Source organism: Polypterus senegalus, chromosome 14 (assembly GCF_016835505.1).
Source record: "Polypterus senegalus isolate Bchr_013 chromosome 14, ASM1683550v1, whole genome shotgun sequence".
Classification (NCBI taxonomy): domain Eukaryota; kingdom Metazoa; phylum Chordata; class Cladistia; order Polypteriformes; family Polypteridae; genus Polypterus; species Polypterus senegalus.
The window spans coordinates 20,252,015-20,279,227 of record NC_053167.1 but is presented as its reverse complement, the minus strand read 5'-3'; the positions used below and the strand labels follow the sequence as shown (position 1 = coordinate 20,279,227).

Here is a 27,213-nt window from a genome sequence, read left to right as displayed (position 1 = left end):
GATGCACTGTGTCTTTGTGGACCTAGAGAAAGCATATGAAAGGGTACCTCAAGGGGAGCTGTGGTATTGTATGAGGAAGTCGGGAGTGGCAGAGAATTATGTAAGTGTGGTACATGACATATACGAGGAAAATGAGACAGTGGTGAGGTCTGTGGTATGTCACACACACGCATAAGGGAGGGCTCAAAAGAAGGCAATTCCATGCCAGACCAGGGGTTGGCAGAATGCACCGATTCTTTCTCTTTTTTCCCTGCAGACCAACTTTTGCCTACCAAGTTGGTTCTGTCTTGAATTAAACATGAAAAACCTGTTTTGTCATTTCTGTCTTTTTCCAGCCATTTTTCAAGTATACAGGGTAGCTACCCCAAACCTTTTGTGGTGTCATTGAATATCTTTTGACAGGTTGGAGTAATGGATGCGTATTAAAGTTGAAGTGGCATGTCACGCATGCCCATCTGAGGATCTCCTTGCTGGCTCATTCGAGGTAGGTGATAATCCGCCGAGGCAAGAGGGGGCGCTGTCGCTGCGTCATCCTCTTTTCTCCCCGAAGCTCCGAGAAACCACCCAGTGAGGGAAATCAGCTCCGCCCCTTCTGGTCCTCCTGTTATAAAAAGCCTGACTGCTGACAAGACAGAGCTCTACGAGAGACCTCTCTTTTGATCTGACAGCTAAACCTGAGTCCCTATTTTCTTTTGTGTTTTGCCCGATAAGGTTATGTTAGTTGTTGCCGGTAGACACTTGTTTCAGTTTGAAAAAGTAAAGCAGGGAATTAAACGGGACAACCTGGCTGTTTTGACCTGTGCTTGGCCAGCTCACAAGGATTACATCCAGGCTCTGAGCCCCTTCTCATTTGCAATGGTAATGGACAGGTTAACAGAGTAAATTAGACAGGAGTCCCTGTGGATTATGTTGGCGGATGACAATGTGATCTGTGACAAGACCTTGGAGAGGTCGAGATATACTATAGAACAGATAGGAATGAAGGTCAGTAGGACCATGATAGAATACATGTTTGTGAATGAGAGGGAGGTCAGAGGAATGGTGAGGATGGAGGGTACAGAGTTGGCGAAGGTAAATACTTGGGATCAACAGTACAGAGTAAAGGGGAGTGTGAAAGGGGGATGAAGAAGAGCGCAGGCAGGGTGGAGTGCGTGGAGAAAAGCATCAGGAGTGATTTGTGACAGACGGTTACCAGCAATAGTGAAAGGGAAGGTCTACAAAACAGTAGTGAGATCAGCTACTGTATGTTATTTGGGTTATAGATGGTGGCACTGACAAAAAGACAGGAGATAGAGCTGGAGGTGGCAGAGTTAAAGATGTTAAGATTTGCATTGTGTGTGACAAGGATGGACAGGATTAGGAAGGAATACATTATAGTGTCAGCTCAAGTCAGATGGTTTGGAGACAAAACCAGAGAAGCAAGATTGCGTTGGTTTGGAGATGTGCAGAGAAGAGATGCTGGGTATATTAGAAGAAGGATCCTAAGGATGGAGAAGCTAGCACTCAATTAACATAGCATTAAAGCAGTTTGGAGTATCCACCCTTTTTGGAGTCTCTGGAGGGGGTGCTAGAGGGCATAACTTCTGGGGATTCCCTCATTTTGCTGGGAGACTTCAATGCGCACGTGTGCAATGACAGTGAGACCTGGAAGGGCGTGATTGGGAGGAATGGCCCCCCCGATCTGAACCCGAGCGGTGTTTTGTTATTGGACTTCTGTGCTCGCCACGGATTGTCCATAACGAACACCATGTTCAAGCATAAGGGTGTTCATATGTGCACTTGGCACCAGGACACCCTAGGCCTCAGTTCGATGATCGACTTTGTGGTTGTGTCGTCGGACTTGCGCCATATGTCTTGGACACTCGGGTGAAGAGAGGGGCGGAGCTGTCAACTGATCACCACCTGGTGGTGAGTTGGCTTCGATGGTGGGGGAAGATGCCGGTCAGACCTGGTAGGCCCAAACGTGTTGTGAGGGTCTGCTGGGAACGGCTGGCAGAGTCCCCTGTCAGAAGTAGCTTCAACTCCCACCTCGGCAGAACTTCAACCACGCCCCGAGGGAGGTGGGGACATTGAGTCGAATGGGCCATGTTCCGTGCCTCTATTGTTGAGGCGGCTGACCGGAGCTGTGGCGTAAGGTGGTCGGTGCCTGTCGCGCGGCAATCCCCAACCCGTTGGTGGACACCGGCGGTGAGGGATGCCGTCAAGCTGAAGAAGGAGTCCTATAGGACCTTTTTGTCCTGTGGGTCTCTGGAGTCAGCTGATAGGTACCGACAGGCCAAGCGGAATGCAGCTTCGGTTGTTGCTGAGGCACGGGAGGAGTTTGGAGAGGCCATGGAGAACGACTTTCGGACGGCTTCGAGGAGATTCTGGTCCACCGTCCGGCGTCTCAGGAGGGGGAAGCAGTGCAGTGTCAACACCGTATATGGTGGGGATGGTGCGGCGCTGACCTCGACTTCGGGACGTTGTGGGTCAGTGGGGAGTACTTCAAGACCTCCTCAATCCCACTAACATGCCTTCCAATGAGGAAGCAGAGCCTGGGGACTCTGAGGTGGGCTCTCCCATCTCTGGGACTGAAGTCACCGAGGTGGTCAAAAACTCCTTGGTGGCAGGGCCCCGGGGTGGATGAGATCGCCCGGAGTTCCTTAAGGCTCTGGATGTTGTAGGACTGTCTTGGTTGACACGTCTCTGCAACATCGCATGGACATCGGGACAGTGCCTCTGGATTGGCAGACCGGGGTGGTGGTCCCCCTCTTTAAAAAGGGGGACCGGAGGGTGTGTTCCAACTATAGAGGGATCACACTCCTCAGCCTCCCTGGAAAAGTCTATTCGGGGTTCTGGAGAGGAGGGTCCGTCGGATAGTGAACCTCGGATTCAGGAGGAACAGTGTGGTTTTAGCCCTGGTCGGAACAGTGGACCAGCTTCACCCTTAGCAGGATCCTGGAGGGTGCATGGGAGTTTGCCCAACCAGTCTACATGTGTTTTGTGGACTTGGAAAAGGCATTCGACCGTGTCCCTCGGGAATCCTGTGGGGGTGCTCGGGAGTATGGGGTACCGGACCCCTGATAAGAGCTGTTCGGTCCCTGTACAACGGTGTCAGAGCTTGGTCCGCATTGCCGCAGTAAGTCAGCCCGTTTCCAGTGAGAGTTGGACTCCGCCAGGGCTGCCCTTTGTCACCGATTCTGTTCATAACTTTATGGACAGAATTTCTAAGCGCAGCCAGGGTGTTGAAGGGGTCCGGTTTGGTGGACTCAGGATTGGGTCACTGCTTTTGCAGATGATGTTGTCCTGTTTGCTTCATCAGGCCGTGATCTTCAGCTCTCTCTGGATCGGTTCGCAGCTGAGTGTGAAGCGGCTGGGATGAGAATCAGCACCTCCAAATCCGAGACCATGGTCCTCAGCCGGAAAAGGGTGGAGTGCCCTCTCAGGGTTGGGGGAGAGATCCTGCCCCAAGTGGAGGAGTTCAAGTATCTCGGGGTCTTGTTCACGAGTGAGGGAAGAATGGATCGTGAGATTGACAGGCGGATCAGTGCGGCGTCCGCAGTGATGCGGGCTCTGCATCGGTCTGTCGTGGTGAAAAAAGAGCTGAGCCGTAAGGCAAAGCTCTCAATTTACCAGTCAATCTACGCTCCTACCCTCACCTATGGTCATGAGCTGTGGGTAGTGACCGAAAGAACGAGATCGCGAATACAATACGGCTGAAATGAGTTTCCTTCACAGGGTGTCTGGGCTTTCCCTTAAAGATAGGGTCAGTCATCCGGGAGGGGCTCAGAGTAGAGCCGCTGCTCCTCCGCATCGAGAGGAGTCAGATGAGGTGGCTCGGGCATCTGATCAGGATGCCTCCTGGATGCCTCCCTGGTGAGGTGCACGTCCAACCGGGAGGAGGCCCTGGGGAAGACCCAGGACACGCTGGAGGGACTATGTCTCCCGGCTGGCCTGGGAACGCCCTTTGGGATTCTCCGGAAGAGCTGGAAGAAGTGGCCGGGAGAGGGAAGTCTGGGCTTCTCTGCTTAAGCTGCTACCCCCGCAACCCGACCTCGGATAAGCGGAAGAGGATGGATGGATGGATGGATACTTGCTAACAGGACATGGCAGAATAGAGATACCTTAGAAGGTCACTATCAACCTGGTCCACTTGGCCGGATGTCTGCTCGTCGGTTTGGTCAACCATAGAAAAGTTTTTGACCCCAAGGTGTTAAAGTACACTGGACTCTTAAACTTCTGTAAGCCTGTACAGTTTTGAGCTAATTATACACAAACCAGTCAACCACAAATTCCCTGTTCCACGCTTATTGTGACTTGTCAGTCGCAGACAAGCCAAGTAGCCTACTTGTTAAAGTAAGCACACCTTAAAAGACAAGCACTGTAACTTTATTTTCTTTTAATTGTTCAAGCCTTGCTGTTACTGCAATAATAAAACAAGCACTAAGCTCTAAGCCCTTTCCTTACTTAGTTCACACTTCTGAGTAGAGACTCAACATAAACCATGAAGTTTACTGGTTTTTCTTGTGTTGCCAGCACACCTACATACTGTACATGTCAGGAGCACACTGAACCAGTGTTCAAATTGAAAATCTACACTTATTTGCTCTGGACCTAAAAGGTCTGTCATCTTATATGCAATCAATGTTTTTAATCTGAAAGAGGAAAGTTTCTGGGTCATCCTCAGAAGGGGCAGAGACTTGAAGGACTATACTATTTATCATGGTATTGAACATCATATTTGACATCATAATAAGAAGAATTGGAAGACAGCAACAAAAAACAAGAGCCACAATTGAAAGTATGGCAAGGTTTATTATGCCAACTTGAGCAAACCAACCACCCCAGTCTCCAAAGAGATTGGTAAACCAGTTGGTATTAAACCACCAGACAGGCAAAAAACTGAAATTAGATTTGAGTAGGACTACCAGGTTTTCCAGTTTCTGTAATGCACAGGTAAATGATCCATTGTGGGTGGTGTTATTAGGAATATATATACAACATTCTTCACCAAACATAACACATATGCTTTCAGCCATGCCATCTGAGAAGTGGCATAAAGCTGTTCACCTTGTGCCTTAAAAACATCTCTGCTATAGTTAATAAAGCATAGCTGATTATCTCTCTCTATATAAAATCCAATATGAGACAGAGACTGCAAGCCGAGGGGAGGGGGATGCATGACATCAGGAGTAGGGAGCCAGGCAGGACCCTGCTCACTGTCCTATTTCACTGCTACACAGGCAGAGTCACAGGGGATGGCTAGTAATATATATAATTCATTCAACATTCTTATTGTCACAAGGGGAAAAAGAGATTCCCAGCCAGCAGCCACCTCATCTTGAGCCTTATACTGGGCTGTCCTATCTCATTAATATATAATTCAGGGTCAGACTCATACTCAGGAATGGCAAAAACAGATCGTTAAGATTGGGGGTAAGGAAGTGTAGAAATAGGGCCTAGAATGGTGGTAATAAGAATGTCATGAGCAACCATTACCACAGCACAAGTCCCATCCCACTCGCTTGGAAGACCTGCCCTTAGGAAAGTGCCCTTCATTCGAGCACAGGCCCAAAAACTGTCTACTAAGGAATGATTCTGGAAAGTAAGAGAACAAGTAGCTGGCTTAATCTTGTCAGGACCACACTGACTTTCATTCCTGTCTTTCAATGAAACAGTAGAGGAACAGTTTCCAGGGAATTTACCAACCTGATTTGTACCGGTCCTCTGGTAACATTTATATCTTGCTGGAGTTATCCGAGTTTCATACAGGGGAGGGGTGTCAGTTTGCGGCCAAATACACGAATAATTACATCAAGATATGAAATGAGTCTGGTACAAATAACTTCCTACAAGAAGTGTACAAGTTTGTGGACATATAGGGTCTGGTATAACCAGTCTTATCCATACAAACCTTTCTCACACACTCATAGCAAACCTGATCAGTAACATTCTCAGTAGAAGTGTTGTTCCCACAATGTGGTGATTCTAGCCATCTATAAAATGCATTACAAGTCTCATCATTATATACATGAGGGACAACCCGCAAATCATTTCGTGGTCGAGAACAAACAGCCCAGAATGACACCTCCAAAGATAACGAGTGTCACAGCCGACGTGCATTAAAAACATTTAAGTTGGTAAAGTCATTTGAAAAATGTGTTGCTTTTCCTAAGGTGCAAGAGTCAATAGATAATATGACAAGGGACACAGCCTCATAAGAAATAAACACTAAAAATAAAAAAAAATGGCTGGATACGTGTCTCTTCTAATTTTGGGAAGTCTTTATACAGTGGGAAAGATGGATCCAGGAATCGATGCCTTCAGCCTTCACTGGGTGGGGGTTGGTCAGCAGGACTTGGTGCCACACTCGAACCAGGACCCAACTACAAAGATGGGACTCTCCCATGATGCTTCTCTGGGGGGAGCTGCTCGCCTAGATCCCTTCACTTGGGAGTATACTTCCTTCAGCATCTTCTGGAGGCTTGAAAGGAAACGGTTTCCAAATCAACCCACCCTTCTGGCATGGGGATGAGCATTAGCTGACCTGTTAATACCTCAAAGGCTGACATCCCTATCTGATGGTGGGTCTTTTCTGCATTGCAGGTAGGACAAGTAGAAGAATGTCTGGCCAGGGGAGATCAGTCTCCTCACATACTTTAGCCAATTTCAGTTTCAAAGTTTGGTTGGCCCTTTCCACTATACCACCACTCTGTGGATGATAGGCACAACAGTGCTTTAAGTCAATTTTCAGCCATTCAGCTATGTGATGGATCACCAAGTTTAAGTGTGAACCATTGTCTGAATATAGTTTTCAGAGCACTAAGGGGGGCACCACTTCTTTTACCAGGGCTTTTGCCACTGATTTTGCGTCATCATGTCTACAGGGAAACGCTTCTACCCACTGAGAAAACACATCAACTATGACCAAACAAAATGTATATCCCTTTGAGGACGTTAGCTCTCAGTAAAATCCATTTGCTAATGATCAAAGGGACCATCTGGGAAAGGGATAACAGATTGTCCTGCCTTCAGTCCATAACATCTTTGGCAGCATGACCTATCCCATGGGCAATCTTTGCAATGCCTGGAAAAGAAGACTTGGGTAGAAAGGGTTTATTAGTCTGTGAGTGGTGCCATGTGCCTTCATCCTGAATGGCTTCTTCCTGTTTCCAAGCTTGAATGTCTGTAGGTGTTGCAATAGACTGAGAAATTTCAGTTACTGGCGCAACAGGCATGTCAGGTGCACCTTGAAGACAGACAGGTGCATTAGGGCTTTGGGCAGACTCCTTGGCCCAATAATCCATTTGTGCATTCCCTAGATGCTCATTGCATCTTTGTTATTTGTGTGTGCTTGCACTTTACAGAAATTTGGCTGGGTTCCATAATCACAACTAAGAAATTGTTCACCAAAGTATGGTGCTGAATTTGTTTGCCAGTACTGGTCTTGAACCCTCACATCTTCCACAAAGATCCATGGTCATGACATAGTCCAAAAGCATAGCGTGAGTCTGTATATATAGTTACATCTTCCCCCTTATGCAATTGGCACACACGTGTCAATACAAAGATTTCAGCAGCTTGCGCAGACCTCGAAGTTGGGAGTTTTGCTCCCTCTAAGAGTTGACCAGATCTAACAATAGCATAACTGACAGCAATGAGCCTGTGACAATGTGGGTTCAGCTCCACGCTCCCATCTGATATTTGGAAGCCCTTGAACTTAACACCGTCGATAATGTTACTGAGTGAGCTAAACAGTGAGACAACATTTGAGTAAGGGGATGGTTCAAAAAAAGTGCATAGTGCTTTTATTTAAAATCAGTCAACAAAAACAAAGTGTTCATAAAGTGCAGTGATTCCAAATCTTCAATAAATAATCCAATAAAAGAAAAACGTGGAGGTTAAAACAATAAGAAAAACAATCCTTTAAAACGAGGTTAAAACGTTCATACAGGAAACAGTCTTTAAAATCAATAACAAGCCTGGTGTCTTTCACTCCAGCGTCTCTCCTGCTTCACCCATCTGTGCCTCGCAACAAGTGAGACGCTCTCAATGCAGCTGACCTGTATACCTGCTTCTGCTACTACTGCCAGTTGCCTTACCGATCCTTGGCTCCGGTCGGCTCCCCTTGACAGTGACTTGGAAATTCCTCTGCGACCAAGGCTCTCACGCAGGGAACACCACATCCCAAGTCCCGACTCCCGCTACCTTCCGCGGAGAGTACTGCACCTTCCAGTCACTCCCGCCCTGCAAAACAAACTCTGCGGGAGCGACCACAACCACTACTTCTCCCAGGTGTTGGCCAAACACCCAGGCTGCCTTCAGCTGCCTGCGAACATTCTCTTGCTCGCTCTCCTGCACCGACTTGCTTCCACGCTCCCTGTAACCTCCGTCCTTTCTTCATTTTCTCTCTTGTTCTTTTCAGATCCTCCCTTCTCAACCGACTTGCGCTTCTTTTATACAGCGAGGGGCCATAGCAGCTGCAGCATATTAGCCACGGGAACAATCATGGATGTGGGCAGTTCCTCACCTGTGCACTCGGTGAGAAACGCCCACAACGCAGATCGCCCTGCGGCTTGCTACAACCACTATGCCCCGTCACGAAAACGCGAGCGCGGTGATTCTTTATTTAAATGGCCTTTACTCAGCGAGCTGTGGACCCATAACACCACAGAGCCATCCTCAAGACGCAGAGAGCAGCTGTCAACAAAGGTGACGTGTCCTGAATCAAGAGGCTCATCCTAAAGGTCGGATCTCGGCTTAACTACAGATTAAATTATCATTGCACAATCGGTCGGATCTCGGCTTAACTACAGATTGAATTATCTCTGCAAAATCATGAGGTTCACCATCATCTTCACTGGGGAGTAAGGTGGCAGAATTAAGAGTGTTACACCTCTCCAAGGTTACAATAGCCAGGGTTAATAGGACATTCAGCATATTTATCATGTTGAAACTGTGGAAGGACAAAGACATTGACCTCCCCACCAGTCAACCCTGCTCCCTTTTCTCATTAAAAACATTTCTCAATCTTGGTCCCAATCTGGCTCCCCATCAAAGACAGGAGCTGAAATCAGCTGTCCTGTCTATCCCAGAAGTGGTTAGTTAGTTACCTGGCCAGACTTTGCTGGTTAAGCATGACATTGACTCAGAATCAGGGGTGATCATCAAGAAATGACCCTATCGCCAGCAAAAAGGAACGAAGTAGAGTTAGAGATCAAACAAATGCTGGGCCTAGTCAAAATTGAAGAAAGCCACAGTCCCTGGTCCAGTCCAATCATATTGGTCCCTAAGCCTGGCGGAGATTCTATAACGACTTCTGATGACTAAAAATTTGATGGATACCCAATGTGCCAAGTAGATAAACTCTTTGAGAGGGTAGGGAATGCCAAATACATAACTACACTTGACATGACAAAGGGATACTGGCAAATTCCCTTAACTGACTCCGCAAAGGAAAAAAAACCTTCAGTACCCCTAGTGGACACTGGCAATATATGGTTCTCCCATTTGGATTGCACGGGGCTCCAGCAACCTTCCAACGTCTGGTAGATAGAGTGCTAAAACCTTAGAGTTCATATAGTGCCACCTACTTGGATGACGTAGTCATCTATTCCAGCACATTGGAAGAACACATGTTGCAGGTCTGTACAATTTTTCTGACGCTAGCTAGAGCCGGACTATGTATCAATCCAAAGAAAAGAAATATCTTGTCACTGACAAAAAAGGTGGTCACGACATAATTTAAATGGATGGTTCAGATTATAATGTGTTAAAATTTTGTAATGAACACGTAAGATTGATTTAAATGAGAATTCCTCAACATTAGATATGCTACAAAAAAAGAAAAAAACGTGAACCTTTCTCAGAGGTTTAATTTTTCATTGAACATTAATTTCACAAACTCTTAATCCACAACACAACACTAGGCTTCACTTTTAACCTGGTATGGAGCAGGCTAAGAGATGATGCATAGCTGCCTTAGTTACCAAATACATCCATCCATCCATCCATTTTCTAACCCGCCAATCCGAATACAGGGTCACGGGGTCTGCTGGAGCCAATCCCAGCCAACACAGGGCACAAGGCAGGAACCAATCCCGGGCAGGGTGCCAACCCACCGCAGGACACACACAAACACACCCACACACCAAGCACACACTAGGGCCAATTTAGAATCGCCAATCCACCTAACCTGCATGTCTTTGGATTGTGGGAGGAAACCGAGTGCCGGAGGAAACCCACGCAGACACGGGAGAACATGCAAACTCCACGCAGGGAGGACCCGGAAGCAACCCGGTCTCCTAACTGCGAGGCAGCAGCGCTACCACTGCGCCACCGTGTCGCGCCTTACCAAATACAACTTGCTCTAATATGAAACCCAAACTGGCTACGACAATCATGGTGTCTCAATTTAAGAGAGACTTATTTATTAAGTGCACATCGTGGAATACCCCAAAGGTAAAGAGTCCTGAAAACAAAACATTGGGCATCTTTGAAAGGACGGCCACCTGGAACCAGTGGCAGCGGACCGAGTGGGCGTCCATATTGGCTGCATACTTAAAGGGTGCTGCGCAGCGAGCCTATTATGACCTCCCTGAGGAGGAAGCCGTGAATTATGACCTCCTGAAAGCGGAGATCCTAAGTTGCTACGGCATCACCTCGGACCAGGTGGCAAGCAAGTGGCGTTATTGCCAATTCGACCCCGATCACCTCGGCAGAGCACAAGCCTTTGAATTCTGGGGCAAGAATCGCAGAGTGGTTGAACAAGTGGCATATGAGGGGCTAGTTAATGCCATGCCCAATTATCTCACACAGCAGGTCTGATGACATCCATTTACAGACATGAAGGGTCTGCTGGACATTCTGGAGCGTCAGCTCGCGGTGCACCGAACCGGGGGGTCAGAAAGGTCAGCTCACGGGGTCCAACAGGGAAGAGCCGTTACCCCCGAGCCCACTCGTCGCGCTGCGGAAGCACCAGTAAAACCCAGAGAAAAGCCGGCCTCACCGCGCTGTTTCAAGTGTGGTGAAGTTGGACATCTTCTACCAGCCTTCCCGTTAAATGTGGAACCGATGGACTGCAGTTGGGCCACCACTGAGAGGTACTGTACTCTGTCTCATCCCCTGGCAATCCCGAATACAGGAGTGGTATTGGTGAATGGACACTCGGTAGTTCCCCTATTTGATTCCGGCAGCAACATAACCATTGTGACTCGCTGTTATATTCTACCGCAACAGTGGCTACCACAGCAGTTGCAGGTGACTTGTGAACATGGGAAGACCAGATCGTATCACTTGGCGAAGTGTTACATTTCCTGGAAAGGGGACTTAAGTCGGTTGTCGGTTGCTGTATTACCTGAGCCCATTTTCCAGTGATTTTGGGACACGACTGATCACACAATACTAGCGGTAGAGTAACAACCTCTCCTGTAGCCTCGTTGGGTCCCGTTATGGATGGGCGGAGGACCCTCCCTGCGGCCCCCACGCCGTGCACTCAGGCAAACTCTGATGATGTAGAAAGCCAGGGGGAAGATTCTCAGGTGACGGACCCAAACCCGGAAGTATCCGCCGGTGAGGGCACGAGCCGAGGAACCATGGTTTCCCCGGAACAACAAGACCCTTTAGATAGCATGGACCATCAATTTAGGTCTACGCCTGCGTCATTTAAAAGGGAGCAGTGGAATGACGACTCCCTGAAATTTGCTCGGAATGCTATCGTCTCCGTGGGCAGCCGTTCCATATCAGGGGAGCCCTACTTTATTTTGGAAAATGATCTGTTGTACTGAGTCGCGACTCATGAGGGCGAGGTACGGAAGTTGTTGCTAGTACCACGTACCTTCCGGCGGGAGGTTTGCGAACTAGCTCACGCCCACCTCCTAGGTGCCCACCTGGGGGCCGAGAAAACCTTAAAACTCTGTTTCTATTGGCCCGGAATTAATGAGGAGGTCCAACGTTTCTGTCAGTCCTGCCCGGAGTGCCAGACACGTCAGATACCCAGAAGGAACCGTGCTCTTCTTATTCCAATACCCCTAATTGATGTTCCCTTTGATAGGATAGGGGTAGACCTTGTAGGACCCCTGGAGCCCTCGAACCATGGCCATAAATATATATATATTGGTCATGGTCGATTACGCAACTCGGTACCCAGAAGCAGTTCCACTGCGCTCCGCTAACACAAAAAACATTGCACGGGAATTAGTCAGCCTATTTTCTAGGGTGGAAATACCCAAAGAAGTCCTCACGGACCAGGGTACACCCTTCACCTCGGATACATTCAGGGAGGTTGCTAGGTTACTCCGAATTAAGCATCTGAAAAAATCTGTCTACCTCCCGCAAACCGATGGGCTGGTGGAGCGTTTCAATCAGAACCTCAAACAGATGCTGCGCAAGGTAGTCAGCATGGACGGTAGGAACTGGGATCAGCTCTTCCCTCTCGTGCTTTTTGTTTACCGGGAAGTACCTCAAGCCTCCACGGGTTTCTCCCCGTTTGAACTGTTACTGTATATGGACGCCAGCCCCGGGGACTTTTGGATATAATAAAAGAAGGATAGGAAGCTGAGGCTCTTCCCTCCACTAACGTATTAGAGTATGTAGCGCAACTGCACAACAGACTAAACAAAATCAGACCTCTACTAAAAGAACATATGACTCGTGCGCAAGCATGGTGTTATAATCGTAACTCGACTCTCAGGGAATTTCATCCCGGGGATCAAGTGATGGTGCTCGTTCCCACCTCCCACTCTAAATTATTGGCACACTGGCAAGGACCCTACGAGGTTAAGGAAAGAAAAGAGCTTGTCGACTATTTGGTGAAACAGCCAAATCGTCGGCAGAGTGAGAAGATATACCATGTGAACCTTTTAAAACCTTGGACAGAAAGGGAGGAGCCTCCCGACTCCGGTAGGACCCCTTCCCTTTTCGCTTGCACACCAGCCCTTAACCTTGGACCAGACCTAATGCCCCTCCAGCGGCAGAAACTGACGCAAACAATCCTGTCCGTCCCCGAAGTGGTGAGCGAGTCACCGGGCCGTAGTGCGCTGATTGAACCCGACATCATCACAGAGCCCGGAGTGGTAGTGAGGGAGAGACCCTACCACCTCCCGGAAGCAAAACGCGCTGAGGTAGAACTCGAAGTCCAACGGATGTTGGACATGGACATCATAGAGGAAAGCCACAGTCCCTGGTCTAGTCCTATCATTCTCGTTTATAAGCCAGATGGCTCTTGGAGGTTCTGTAGTGACTTTCGACGTCTTAACCAGGTCTCCAAGTTCGATGCCTACCTGATGCCCAGGGTAGATGACCTCATTGAACGATTGGGTATGGCTCGATACTTGACTACCCTTGACATGACTAAAGGGTACTGGCAAATTCCCCTAACAGCATCCGCCAAAGAGAAAACTGCCTTTAGTACCCCTAGTGGGCATTGGCAATATAAGGTCCTTCCATTCGGGCTGCACAGGGCACCCGCGACCTTCCAACGTCTGGTAGACAGAGTGCTAAAGCCCCACCAGTGCTATTGTGCCGCCTACCTGGATGACGTTGTCATCTATTCCGGCACCTGGGAGGAACATATATTGCAGGTATTTGCTGTCCTTGCGACGCTAACGAAGGCCGACCTCCGCATCAATCCCCACAAATGCTTCTTCGGCTTAAAGGAAGCCAAATATTTAGGCTACCTAGTAGGACGGGGACAGGTAAAGCCACAATGCTCCAAAGTGAAAGACATCCTGGAATGGCCCTGTCCGAATACCAAGAGACAGATGCAGGCTTTTTTGGGGCTAGCGGGATACTACCGCCGGTTCGTGCCCCGCTTCTCTGAAAGAGCAGCACCCTTGACTAATTTAACAAAGAAAGGGGCTCCTTTGTATGTGGTATGGAATGACCAAGCGGAATGAGCATTCAGTGACCTAAAGAAGGCCCTGACTTCGGCACCAATATTGAAAACCCCTGATTTTTCTCTGCCCTTCATTCTCCAGACCAATGCTTCGGACACAGGCCTGGGCGCCGTGTTGAGCCAACGCGTCGATGGTGTCGAACACCTCGTAATGTACCTGAGCCAGAAATTGCTGGACTGGGAGACCAGGTATGCGGCAGTGGAGAGGGAAGCCTTGGCCATTAAGTGGGCGGTGACCCATCTGAGGTATTACCTGTTGGGTCGGGAGTTCACTCTGGTGACTGACCACACTGCCCTCCAGTGGATGTCGCTGCATAAAGAGTCAAATCCCCGAGTTACCAGGTGGTTTTTGGACCTACAGCCATACAAGTTCACCGTCACTTATCGTCGGGGCAACCTTCAGGCCAATGCTGATGCCCTCTCCCGGGTTCACGACCTCTCGGTTCGGTCCGCCCGACCCGATGGGTCTGGGCTGAAGGAGGGGTCATGTCACGCACGTGCGAATAGGGGGCCGCGGACAGACCTAAAACGGTATCATGAGTTCGTATGCCAGAAGGGTGTGACGGGGTACTAACTTTCCTCTCTTTGTTTTCTGCAGAAAGAAAGACGCACCGCCGCCATGAAGTGGTCTGAATCAGCATCCACGCACCACTACTTCCGCCCTTCCTCTGTCAGTCCCTGATGACGTCACCAATCCCACTATCCACCTCGGCTCCTGCCCAGCATGCACCTCTACTTCGGTCACGCCTAATAAATGCTCCCACTCTGCCATCTTTCGGCGGTCAACTGTATAGTACAAAAATGTGTGCTAACCTTGACTGTGATATCTACCTTTGCAAATCTGTTTTACAGTATACGTAGTCTTCCACAAACTAAGGCTGCACCAGATTGCCAGACTGAATACTCTCAAATTACAGGATCTGAGTGAGCGAGAGGGAGTGTAAGTCTGTAGGAGATCAGTGAGGTAGGGGGGAGCTTTAAATGTTAAGATTTATTTTGTATTTTGTATTGTATTCTGTAGTTAAAAGGGAGTCTTTGAAGCTGAGAGAGAGTAGGTGTAATATGTTCAGTGGATTTAGAACAGCAGCTTATTATCTTGGCTGCAGAATTTTGAAGAAGTTGTAAGCGATGGATACATTTTTGTGGGATGTCAGATAGAATAGTATTACATTAATCTATACGTGAGGTGACTCGGGCATTAACCAATACTTCAGTACTGTGTTGCGTTAAGAACAGGACGAAGTCTAGAAATGTTTCGGAGTTGGAAGAAGGCAGCCCGAGAAATGTTACTTATACTGGAGGAATTATTTAATACTTACCATTATTAGTGTATAAATAGATATAAATAATTGCATTTAAATGATTCACCAAAATCTGTTGTATGTAAACGATACTGTTTTAAATGTTATTGTTTTTTCATCAGAAAACCTGGTTTCCACGTCTACCTGTATTAGTTTAAATGGCACTTTTCCCACTCGCAATAAGTCTGACGCGCTAACGTATTGTGTCGACTGGAAACACAGTGACTGCGGTGTCTGTCTATATGTCTATGGGCACGCAGATCGGGTAGTGACGTCTAGAGAAGGATATTGCTGCAGACCGGAGACATAATGGAGGGGATCTGAAGGTGGGATAACTGTAAATGCAAGTGGATAGTATTGGCTAACAAGACAATCAAAAACTCACCTGTCTAATTATCAACGTTTGAAGTTGTCTATCAAGTGTAACTTTAACCAAACGTTTCACAGTTCGTGATCCCTACCTCTTTGAGGTTCTGCCTTTCCTCTTAAATAATTGGCCGTTGTACCAAGCGCCAAAACTCCATTAAACGAAAGGAGACGAAAAAAAAATACCAAATATGAAGAAGCGACAAAACTAATTGCTTGTATTTTTGACAATGGAAGGTAGTGTGCTTCGAAATGAAAACGTTTGAAAGTTGCAGTTTTTTCATATTTTTAATAACTTTGTTTTGCATGGTTATGTTTGTTCCGTGAACCTTTAAGTTTGTATTAATAATCATTTTCGCTGTAGTAATTTATTTTCAGTGCTTGAAGTGGGCTGGCACTCAGCAGTACCGGCAACTCTTCAAATTCCACAAGGCAAGTTTCACGAGAATTCCTCGACTGTGCATGGAAGACAAAAAAAAAAGTTTTACAAGCATCCAGGAAATGCTTGATCAGTTATACTGTCGTGAAGTAGGCTTTTGACAAAGTTCAGATTGACTACAGTGGTGCACGATATTACCTTTTTTTCCTTTTCAGTTTAGTTCCTTATGTTGGAGTAATGTGTCTAAATTGTAATACCAAATAATCTGCAGTTTTTGTACCGTCAATTTTAATAGAATGTCATGGTTTTGTGCAGATGATGCCTGCTATTTCTTAATTGTTAAAAGACTGACCTGCAATGGGCAGTGTGCCACTGACTTGTATGTGACTCAGACTGACAGTCGTGATGTTCACAGAGCCTTTCAATTTAATTACAAGTGACATATTTTTTTCCTTTCAGCCAGCTTGCTTCAAGAATATCTTCTGGAAACTGGATGTTAATGAAAAATCAGGTAAATTGCAAAACCCATTTCTTAAACTTGTAATTCACTTGTAGTGTTTGACTTTCACGTGTGTCTTTTTTCTTTCCTTCTTTTCTTAGGATATCCCTGCTGGTTCAGTAGACTGTGGAATAGAGATGTTGATGGTGTTTGAATATTAACTGTAAGCTTTATGTAACTTTACATTTGTGTTTAGATTGTTTAGGATTTCAGTACTTTATCTCTTATCCTCTGCCAGTATACTCTTTATCTGACTATGGAGGAACCCTTTGATTTTAATATCAGTCTTTTAAAGATGCTGACAATATTTATATATATACTGTATATATTTTCTTCATGTGTGGCATACATGAACTGTGGCATTCATTTAATGTGCCCTCCATTATTAATGACACCCCTTATAAAAATGTTAATTTTACAAATATTTATTTCTTTATGAGGGTTTGTTTTTCTTTGAATGAAATTGTTTCAATTAAAAGTCAGATGTTTCTAATTTTTTCAGTGCAAGGTGACAATTCTTCAGCAAACAGGGATTTTTTTTCTAACCCTTCTTATTAATTTTTTGCAAATGGTGCCAATAATAGTGGAGAGCACTGTATACAGTATATCCTTTTTATCTTAGGATGATGTGCCTGTGACTTGCATATTACTTTAGGTAGTGTCCAGATTGGGGTATTTATAATACTCTGAAATAATTGATGCATCCTAAAAAAACTATTAAGATAACCATGAACAACAGTTTTTGAAGTGAACCACAGAGTAATTCTCACAGTTTGAACTCTATTCCAAAGTGTCCACTTTTATGAGAAAACACGAGTGTTCAGACCAAAACCAGATAGCTTGCACAAGACAAATACTTCATGTGACAGTCTAATGTATTTATTTGTCTGTGTCCACTGTGTAGGGGAGCAGGCTGGCTGTATGGATGAAGTAGGGCAGCTGACTCGAGAACAAGGGACTCAGGTTTATGAGGCTACAGAGATCAGCAGGGCCTCCAGGAGGACTCAACATGAAAAACTGTTGGAGTTCATCATAAAAGGCCAAGGAGCAGATGATCAACTGCTGGTAACTTAGTTCAGATAACAAGTAAAACTTTATTGTAATCTATCTAGTAGCAAAGAGCTATGATGACTTTATAGCACCAAACTCTTGTATTTGCTTGTCCAACAGGCTGTTGTATCTGAAAAGGTGTCATCCAAATGGTTTTAAAATGATGAAGATCCTAAAGGTCACTAGGTAATATCCTCTATACAGTAGAAGATGAGGAGCTGACAGATGGCCTCTACAACTACCTAAGGAAGTGCTGTCAAGAGCTGTAGGTACTTTTGAAAAGATCGACAGATTTCACATCATTCTGGATGTGCTGATTTGACTTTAGTGAATCTATAATGAGTACAGAAAGTGTCTCTATCAGTAATGTTCTCTCTGTTTCTGTGTTTGTGATCGGCTCTTATTAAAGCTTGAGGAACAGTTGAGAGGATTTCTCTACCAGAGGCAGAAGGTCTGTTCATTGATGGACCAGCAGACGGTTAGTGGGACGTCATGTGGTGTTGGAAGCAGACGGTCCTTTCTTTTTATTTTCAGCACCATTATTCTGTTAATCAGAATAGCATTTTACTTATAGTGAATTTAGACAGGAATATAAACTAAACACATATAAATGTAAATATATGTTTAAAGTGAAATTTAAAATATGCATTAATACACTTTTAGTATTGGTAAAAGATTTTTTTTTTTTTAAAGTGAGCGAAGAGTTTGACACATTTGTGCTTCAACTGTTGGAGTACCAAAGACAGTCCGCATCACTGAGGCATTTAAACTTGGGATTCCATATCAACCGCTCCTCTAACAAACGTGTCAGTTGCTTTATTTGTCTTTGGTCTTTTATATTTCTGAGTGTTAAACTGACTGTGCATAATAGAGTGTGTATATTTGATTTAACTATTGATGTAAATAATAAAGGACACTTTGTTGATTAAGTTCTGTATATTTGAAATTGTCTGTGTATCTGTTTTATCCAATTCATGTCATCTGCATTTTTTCTTTGATTTTTATAACTGCATTGTACATTTTTATTACTTTTTTGAACATTACAAGCAAACATGTCCATCCCCATTACATATTATTTATATATAATATATAAAAGTGGGCGTGCTTCAGTATATTCCCCGATCAGTCTGTTTGTTAGAATGTACAAAGAAGATACATTTTTCTTTCAGTTCAACTGATCCATCATTATTGTTAACTGTAAATATTTCTTGAAATGGTTGTACAATTTATAATGAATAATTATTAATAACATTTTGTTTTTGGTAGTGACAATACTGTTTTAATTTGTGTTGTTTAACTCGTGTATTAACACAACTAGAACTGACAGATTTGAGCAGAGCCTCCTCTTGTATCAACACCGTCTACAAATGGCACTTTGCTGGACTCGCCAGTAATCCCACAGGGTAAAACAGCTTGGAAACTGAACATCCTGGTCAAGACTTTACTGTTCATATACAAACATAGTCTACAACAATAAGGGTCTTACTTATCTTTATTTAGGAGTCACATTTTCAATAAAAATTGCATTGTCTTTAACTGAAAATGCAGCTTGTATATATATAGGAACAAAATTAAAGGAAAAGGATTGAATACTCCAGATAAATGCAGAGTCAAAGACTTTGAAGCTCAGTATTCTAAAACCATAACTCACAGCTAGAACCTCATTATTCTAAGGTCTTGACATTAAGTGTGTGTCACTTTTGATCTCAATGTGAAAAATATCCTGCTGGGTATCTCTACTGCTTTGAACTGATATGGTGATGTGTTAGGAACGAAAGGATGGAAATGAAAATGATCAACAGCAGTCAAGGTGCCGTTGTCTAGCTTGTAGAGGTCTGTGTGTCCCTCCATTGATTTGCTCCCCCAGATATACCATTACTGACCTACCACCAAACCAGTCATGCTGAACGATGTCACAGGCAGCATAATGTTCTCCAGACCCTTTTGCATCTGTCACGTACTCAGGGTGAACCTGCTCTCATCTGTGAGATGCACAGGGTGCCAGTGGTGGACCTGCCAATTCTGGTACTCTATGGCAAATGCCAATCAGGCTCCACGGTGCCCACTAGAGGACATTGGGCCCTCAGGCCACCCTCATTATGTCTTTATCTGATTGTTTGGTCAGAGACATTCACACCAGTGGCCTGCCTGCTGGAGGTCATTTTGTAGGCTCTGGCAGTGCTCATCCTGGTCCTTCTTGCCCAAAGGAGCTGATACCGGTGGGTCCTGCTGATGGGTTAAGGACCTTCTACGAGGGGCCCTGTCCAGGTCTCCTAGAGGAACTGCCTGTGTGTCTCCTGGAATCTCCTCCGTGCCCTTGAGACTGTGTTGGGAGACACAGCAAACCTTCTGACAATGGCACATGGTATTGATGTGCCATCCTGGAGAAGTTGGACTACCTGTGCCAGTTCTGTAGGGTCCAGGTATGGCCTCATGCTACCAGTTGTTATGCTGACCATAGCCAAATGCAAAATGAGTGACAAAACAGATGAGGACTGAAAAATGTCAGTGGTCTTCCTCCAGCTGTTAAACCATTCATTTCTGTTTTGGGGGTTGTCTCAGTGTTGCTCCTCTAGTGCACCAAAGCAGCTGAAACTGATGAACATGCCCCTCTGCTATTTAACTGATCAGACCAATAGCCCAGAAGTTTCATTGACTTGATACTATACTCTCATTTAAAAGGGTTCCTTTAATTTTTTTGAGCAGTATATATATTACACAGTGGTGCTTGAAAGTTTGTGAACCCTTTACAATTTTCCATATTTCTGCATAAATATGACCTGAAACATCATCAGATTTTCACTCAAGTTCTAAAAGTAGATAAAGAGAAACCAGTTAAACAAATGAGACAAAATATTATACTTGGTCATTTATTGAGGAAAATGATAGAATATTACATATTTGTGAGTGGCAAAAGTATGTGAACCTCTAGGATTAGCAGTACGTTTGAAGATGAAATTAGAGTCATGTGATTTCAATCAATGGGATTGAGGTAAGAGTAGGCACCCTGTGTTATTTAAAGAACAGGAGTCTATCAAAGTCTGCTCTTCACAGCACATGTTTGTGATAGTGTATCATGGCACGAACAAAGGAGATTTCTGAGGACCTCAGAAAAAGAGTTGTTGATGCTCATCAGGCTGGAAAAGGTTACAAAACCATAGTCAGACAGATTGTGTACAAATGGAGGAAATTCAAGATAATTGTTACCCTTCCCAGGAGTGGTCGACCAACAAAGATCACTCAAGCAAGGCGTGTAATAGTCGGCGAGGTCACAAAGGACACCAGGGTAACTTCTAAGCAACTGAAGGCCTCTCTCACATTGGCTAATGTTCATGTTCATGAGTCCACCATCAGGAGAACACTGAACAACAATGGTGTGCATGGCAGGGTTGTAAGGAGAAAGCTACTGTTCTCCAAAAAAACATTGCTGCTCATCTGCAGTTTGCTAAAGATCACGTGGACAAACCAGAAGGTATGAAACATCTGTGAAACATGGAGGTGGTAGTATCATGGTTTGGGCCTGTTTTGCTGCATCTGGGCCAGTACGGCTTGCCTTCATTGATGGAACAATGAATTCTGAATTATATCAGAGAATTCTAAAGGAAAATGTCAGGACATCTGTCCATGAACTGAATCTCAAGAGAAGGTGGGTCATGCAGCAAGACAATGACCCTAAGCACACAAGTCGTTCTACCAAAGAATGGTTAAAGAAGAATAAAGTTAATGTTTTGGAATGGCCAAGTCAAAGTCCTGACCTTAATCCAATCGAAATGTTGTGGAAGGATCTGAAGCGAGCGAGTTGCAGCTGTTCTGTACGGAGAAAGGGGCTAAAATTCCTTCAAGCCGGTGTGCAGAAACGTTTAGTTGCACTTATTGCTGCAAAGGGGGAGGGGGGGGGACGGGGGGTCACACCAGATCCTGAAAGCAAAGGTTCACATAATTTTGCCACTCGCAAATATGTAATATTCGATCATTTTCCTTAATAAATAAATAAATGACCAAGTATAATATTTTTGTCTCATTTGTTTAACTGGTTTCTCTTTATCTACTTTTAGGACTTGAGTGAAAAATCTGATGATGTTTTAGGTCATAATTATGCAGAAATACAGAAAATTGTAAAGGGTTCACAAACTTTCAAGCACAACTGTATATATATATATATATATATATATATATATATATATATATATTGTGGTCCATGGCCGGCCTTTTATCCTGGCCAATACCCCCAGGCCGCCAGAGGGAGACATCCCTACGACATGGAGATGCTTCAGATTCCAGCATCCATCAGGACCACCAGGGGTCGCTCCAGGGAGAACCAGGGACTGCTATTTGCCCTACGCCCCGGAAGTACTTCCAAGTCACATGAACGGAAGGAATGATGTACTTCCGGGGTGAAAAAGGACTTTTATCTGACCCGGAAGTGATAAGGAGTTATGGGCTAAAGGATGAGAAAGGATGAGAAACACTTCCGGGTCAGGAACTATATAAGAACTTTGGGAACTCCCAGACGCACACATATATACATATATATATATATATATATATATATATATATATATATACACACACACACTAGGGGCTCCACCCCTGCTTGCTTCGCTCTTTAAAAACTTTTGTAAAACAATACTTGTCCTTTATTTCTGGCCCTGTGCGTGGTTACATCTCTTTCTTGCCTGACGTATAAAGCGGCTCGCGTTGTGAAGGGGGGGGGGGGGTATGAATGCACGCTAAGGATATGCCTTTGGATCATTTGCTGTCTTTTTGCTGCATGTGAGCTGCCTCTTCTGCTTGTCGCATGTCGTTGTTTTAAGAGCTGGGAGCACATGATACTTGCCTGAGAAAACAATCCAACAACTGCTAGGTTAGATGTCTGTGGACTTGTTTTAAATGATGGCTCACTGCCTGGTCTCGCGTGACGTTATAAAAACAATACTTGTCCTGTATTTCCAGCCCTGGGGGTGGTTAAATTCTTTCTTGCAGGACGTATAATTCTGCTCCCATGGGGGGGAGGGGGGCCGTGCTGCTATCGCTCTGCCCTTCAATCTTTTTAAAGTCTGTCCAGCCACTGTCCTTTTTGCTACTTTGTGTCTCTGCTGCTCGTGTTGTGATCACTTCTCCATGATCATAAATATACACCTGACCGAATTGTGTTTTCTTTTAAATGAAACTTGTTGTTGCTTTAACTGTTGCGGGTCCACAGATTGTCATATCGTATGTTCCATTATTATGTAAACCTAAATTTTGTGCATTGAATGATGTGAATGCGAAAAAAGTTTGTTTTCTGCTCTTTTCCTTTTATTTCTGACCTCGCCTTGTCCTGCTATTTTTTTCAATTACATCTGGTCCTGATAATTAATTTCCTTTTTTTTGCGCTAATGCGATCTTTTATTCGTCAACGTTTCATTTATAATGTATTGTCCTTTATACGATTTATATGCACTGAGACACATGTATCTGTGTGTACTACTTACCTTTACACTACTGATTTTTTTTTTGCCCATTCTCTATTGTCTTGCGGTTCTTTTATTTGTCTTTCGTGATTTTAACGTGAAGATCACATATCGTCTCCAAGTCATTCATTCCACAGGATTTTTTTTAATAGAGAGATATATATCCTATAGAAAACTACATTGATGTAAACTAGTTTTTCAGTATAAACCTATGACAAACAAGAAAAAAAGCCTTACCAGAAATATCATTGTCAAAATAAATTTCCAGCTGTTCAGATTGAATTATTTAATGGTTCAGACTTGACAGCCTCAGTGCAGTGTGTGCTAAAATGACCAGTAAAGTGGAGTTGTTTACAACTGTACAGGTTGTTATGACAGGGCCATACTGGAGTATACAGACTCTGTGTGCTCATAATATACCGTTTGCTTCTGTAGTCATATAGGATTATACCCACCTGAACTATCTGCCATCTCTATCTTGTTACCAGTCATGATGCTGACGCTGATACAGTGCCTGCTGTACAGTTGGACTCCTGGCCTCCTCCAGTCTCAGAGACCCTAAAGAAAGGCTGATGTGTTGAGCAGACCACTAGGACCTGACGGAGTCAAATGTTGGCTAAATGAGATATGAACTACAAACAAACATCTGACAAGTTTTATCTCTAAATGTAACTTTTGCATAAGTAATATGTATTATAATAAAACATATATCTGATGATCTTAAAGAGGTATTTAAAATCCCAAAAGTAATAAAGATCCAATTAAGTCAAATAATTGAATACCCTGATTAACAGGTGCACGGTCACAAAAACTGCTAAATTATTACTCTTTTAAAGGCATAATATTTGCTCTTCACAGATCGTTTAACATAGTAAACTTCATTATAAAAATAATAATTGAAAGGTGACTATTAGCTCTATGATAACTGTGTTTCTTACATTTAACATTGATAACATGTAGAGACAGCCAATTCTTAACGTTGTCTGTTCCCTGATACATTAACGTGTCAAATATGTGATTTGTAATATTCTGTAATCATAATACAGCTAAAAACAAACTTAACTACGAGATCCACAGGCAAGAAACTCACTAGAGCTGCTGGTATGATGAGAACAGACATAAAGACCGCACCATATCTGACAGACATCAGAAAGAACAGAGGCTGATCTGTGGGCAGAAGGGGGGACAATGGAATATTAGGAATACTTAAATAAATAAACGTGGATAAATTGTAACGAAAGTAAAAAATTATTTTTACTTTTTGTTGTCATAACTCATAATTATTTGTCAAGTCAATCTAGAATCACCAATGCTGTTAAGATAACCTAAAAATGCGTGTTTTTTGTCTTGGAAACTTGCGTTACTTTTTAATTAATTGAAACAATTTATTATTTTATGTTGGTTCCACAATAGGCATTCGTTAATTGTACGTTTGCGTCATCACGTTGCCGCATGCGCAGCTGGAATGCTAAAAAACATTTCTCGTTTAAGGAGGAGGCGCCATTTTATTTCGAAGTCAAACTTGTAAGTTCTGTATGCTGGTTTAATAGTAAGTAGAATGTCGTATTTATCATTTTTGGAACAGTTTCCGTTTTTATTCCATAGTGAAGAAAATGAAAAATGCGGCTATCTTTATAATTATTAACACTAAAACTGCCAAGCGCTTTTTTCCAATAGTAAAACCGCCATGGAGTCGTGGGGCAGAGAACTACTTCAGTTTTCATTAAACGCCAACACATTTATTTCAGCTAGGCTCATAAAAGAATACACAGTAAAGTAGAAACTTATTTTTATTGTGACATGTTACATAAGTTTTGTGTGTCTGCACGTGTGCATTTTTAAATTTTGCACTGCATCATTTTACCGGGAAAGAGAACGAGCAGCTTCCCCAAGTTGAGTTTAGGCACGGATAAAACCATTTAATTATTTAATTGTAAAAAGCAAAATTACAGTTTTCAATCATGTGGAAGCATGTAATATTAAGTCAAAGCAATACGTTTCTGCAAAGTGAATCATTCATAAAATTACAGCATTACTTTAATATTTAATGGATTATATCGGCAAATGTTAGGCAGCATGATGTTCCAGGTATCGTGCTCTATACATAAGCAGCACGTAATAATTTTTGCGGCTGGCGTGCAATGGATTAAATGTTACTTTGCTACTTGTGTTTTTTGCTCTGCCTTTAACACGTTATTAGTGTCTCGCAGCTTCCGTCTCGTTTTGTTTTCCATTCAGTGCGGGGAAGTCGCTATATCTTTAGGGCAAATAGCTTACTTGCCATGCTAAGTCAGTGCTTGAAGTTGAACAATTTAGTGGCATTGCATCCTAACGTGTCGGCTTCTTCTTCCTCTACACACCTAACGTGATGCGTTATGCACTTTACACAATTTTGGGATAGGGAGTTCAAAGTGCGTGCGGATACACATTAACTATGTCGGTTTCTCCAATGGAAGTGAGAGAGGTCATCCAAAATGGAACAGCACCTGTGTCAGTCCACTTCTGGCGATGTTTAGAGTGAAGTGATAATGCTGTCACCAGTGACTTGTTTCAAATTTCCCGTGAAAGGCTCACACGAAGTTGCACGGTCTTTTTCTTTGCAATCGAGTGTGCTCAAAATAGGGGATAGTATTACCAGGTGCGGCCTTAGGCATGTGCAAACTGTGCACCTGCACAGGGCCGCCACGCCAATATACAGTATATTGAATATAAAGCAGAAACAGAAAATAACGACACAGATCCATTATGTGGCACTCTGCATGTTCTCGTGATGGGAGTTTCATGTTATAAACTGAATTCCAGTTTTAAAAAGTAAATAACATTAGTATGTTAAATTTGTTTACAGCTAAAAAATACAAATCGCTGAAATTCAAAGTGGCTTTTTTCTTGACTTCATTTTTGCAGGCGTAGAAGTAATTTATTTTCAATTAATCGTTTGAGCTCATTCACTCTGCTGATAAGATTTCTGAACATTGTATGAACATTAGGATACACAGTATTTGTCATTTAGAGACCACTAGGAGTTCCATATATAGGATAAAGTGAATATATTGAAATTACCTATTTTATTGCATTTGCTCTCCCTCAAATAAGGATTTAGTTTGAGTTTGCTTCTGCAAGGAAACTTCCCTTTTAGACTATTTTAGTACAAACTAACATAAACATTATTTGTTTTTAAATTCAGTATTTCTAGTTCAGGTTGGGTTATGATTGCCATTTAGTGTATAGCCATTACAGGAACATTTTTAAAAGTAAATTCATTGGTATTCTGTAACTTGTCTGATTTCTGTTTGAATAGAATTAAAGCAGCTTTTGTTGCACATTAAGGTGTGCTAATGTTTTTTTTTTTTTTTTTTTCCCCCTCCAGAAACTTCACATTGCACTGGATCAGATAGACTGGGTGCCTTATGTTTTGGACCTGTAAGTTCTGCACGTTTTCTTCAGGAAATCAGCGTATAATAATAAGACATTATAAAGTGAAGCATGGACATTATGGGCGGTCTTGTCCTTTGCCATGTATATTCATAGACTGTCCCTGTACATTCAGAACTCAAGTTGCTTTAAAAAGACATCTTGGGTCACAACATCAGAGATGTTTAGACTGTAAGCCAGTACACACACAGTTGCTGTGTAGTTTGTGCAATTTTTGTGAACCTTGCAACTTGACCAAGTACTTTGTTCACTTAGGAAGGCACACCAAAAACAAAGAAAGTGTGTTCTGCCCCTTTAAACACTGTTTCTTTAAGTCAGATGTGTATAACACTTTTAAAGCTCACAGGAGCAGATATCATCGTGCCTCTAGTATAGAGGATTTAAGAACTGAATTTGTACGTTATGGGCATAAGGATATTAGTGTAGTTGTAGAACCGGAACACACCACAATCGATCTTGATAGACCATTTGTTGAAGAGAATGAACTCCAGGAGGATGTTAAGGAAGACTCAGTAAAGCGTAGTCTTGCTTCCTTGTTTTTACGAATGCAAACAGTTTTGCATGTTTCAAAGTCAGCAATTCAAGAGATAGTGGAAGATCTTTATCAAATTAGCCTTTTAGCTCAAGATTCTATCCATAGGTCAATTAGAAATGTATTGCAACAACATAAATGTAACCTTGATAGCTCTGTACTGACTTTGGTGTCTGAGATTATTCAGAAAACGAATCTATTAAGTGCACTTTCAAAAGGTGGTCCTCTAAGCACAACTCATAAAAGGTCCGCTTTCTATAAAGAAAATTTCACAATCATTGAACCTATTGAGTTCATCCTAGATGCTGCTAGAAAGAGAAACTTTATT

At 43.6% G+C, this 27,213-nt stretch overlaps 1 long non-coding RNA gene across 1 annotated transcript; it reads left to right on the top strand.

Moving 5' to 3' along the window:
• Positions 1-16,366: 16,366 nt before the first annotated feature.
• On the top strand, positions 16,367-17,641 carry LOC120514550. The gene is made up of 4 exons (XR_005630485.1): positions 16,367-16,430; positions 16,520-16,581; positions 17,323-17,483; positions 17,589-17,641. It is a non-coding gene; the product is annotated as an uncharacterized LOC120514550 (long non-coding RNA).
• The last annotated feature ends 9,572 nt before the right edge of the window (positions 17,642-27,213 follow it).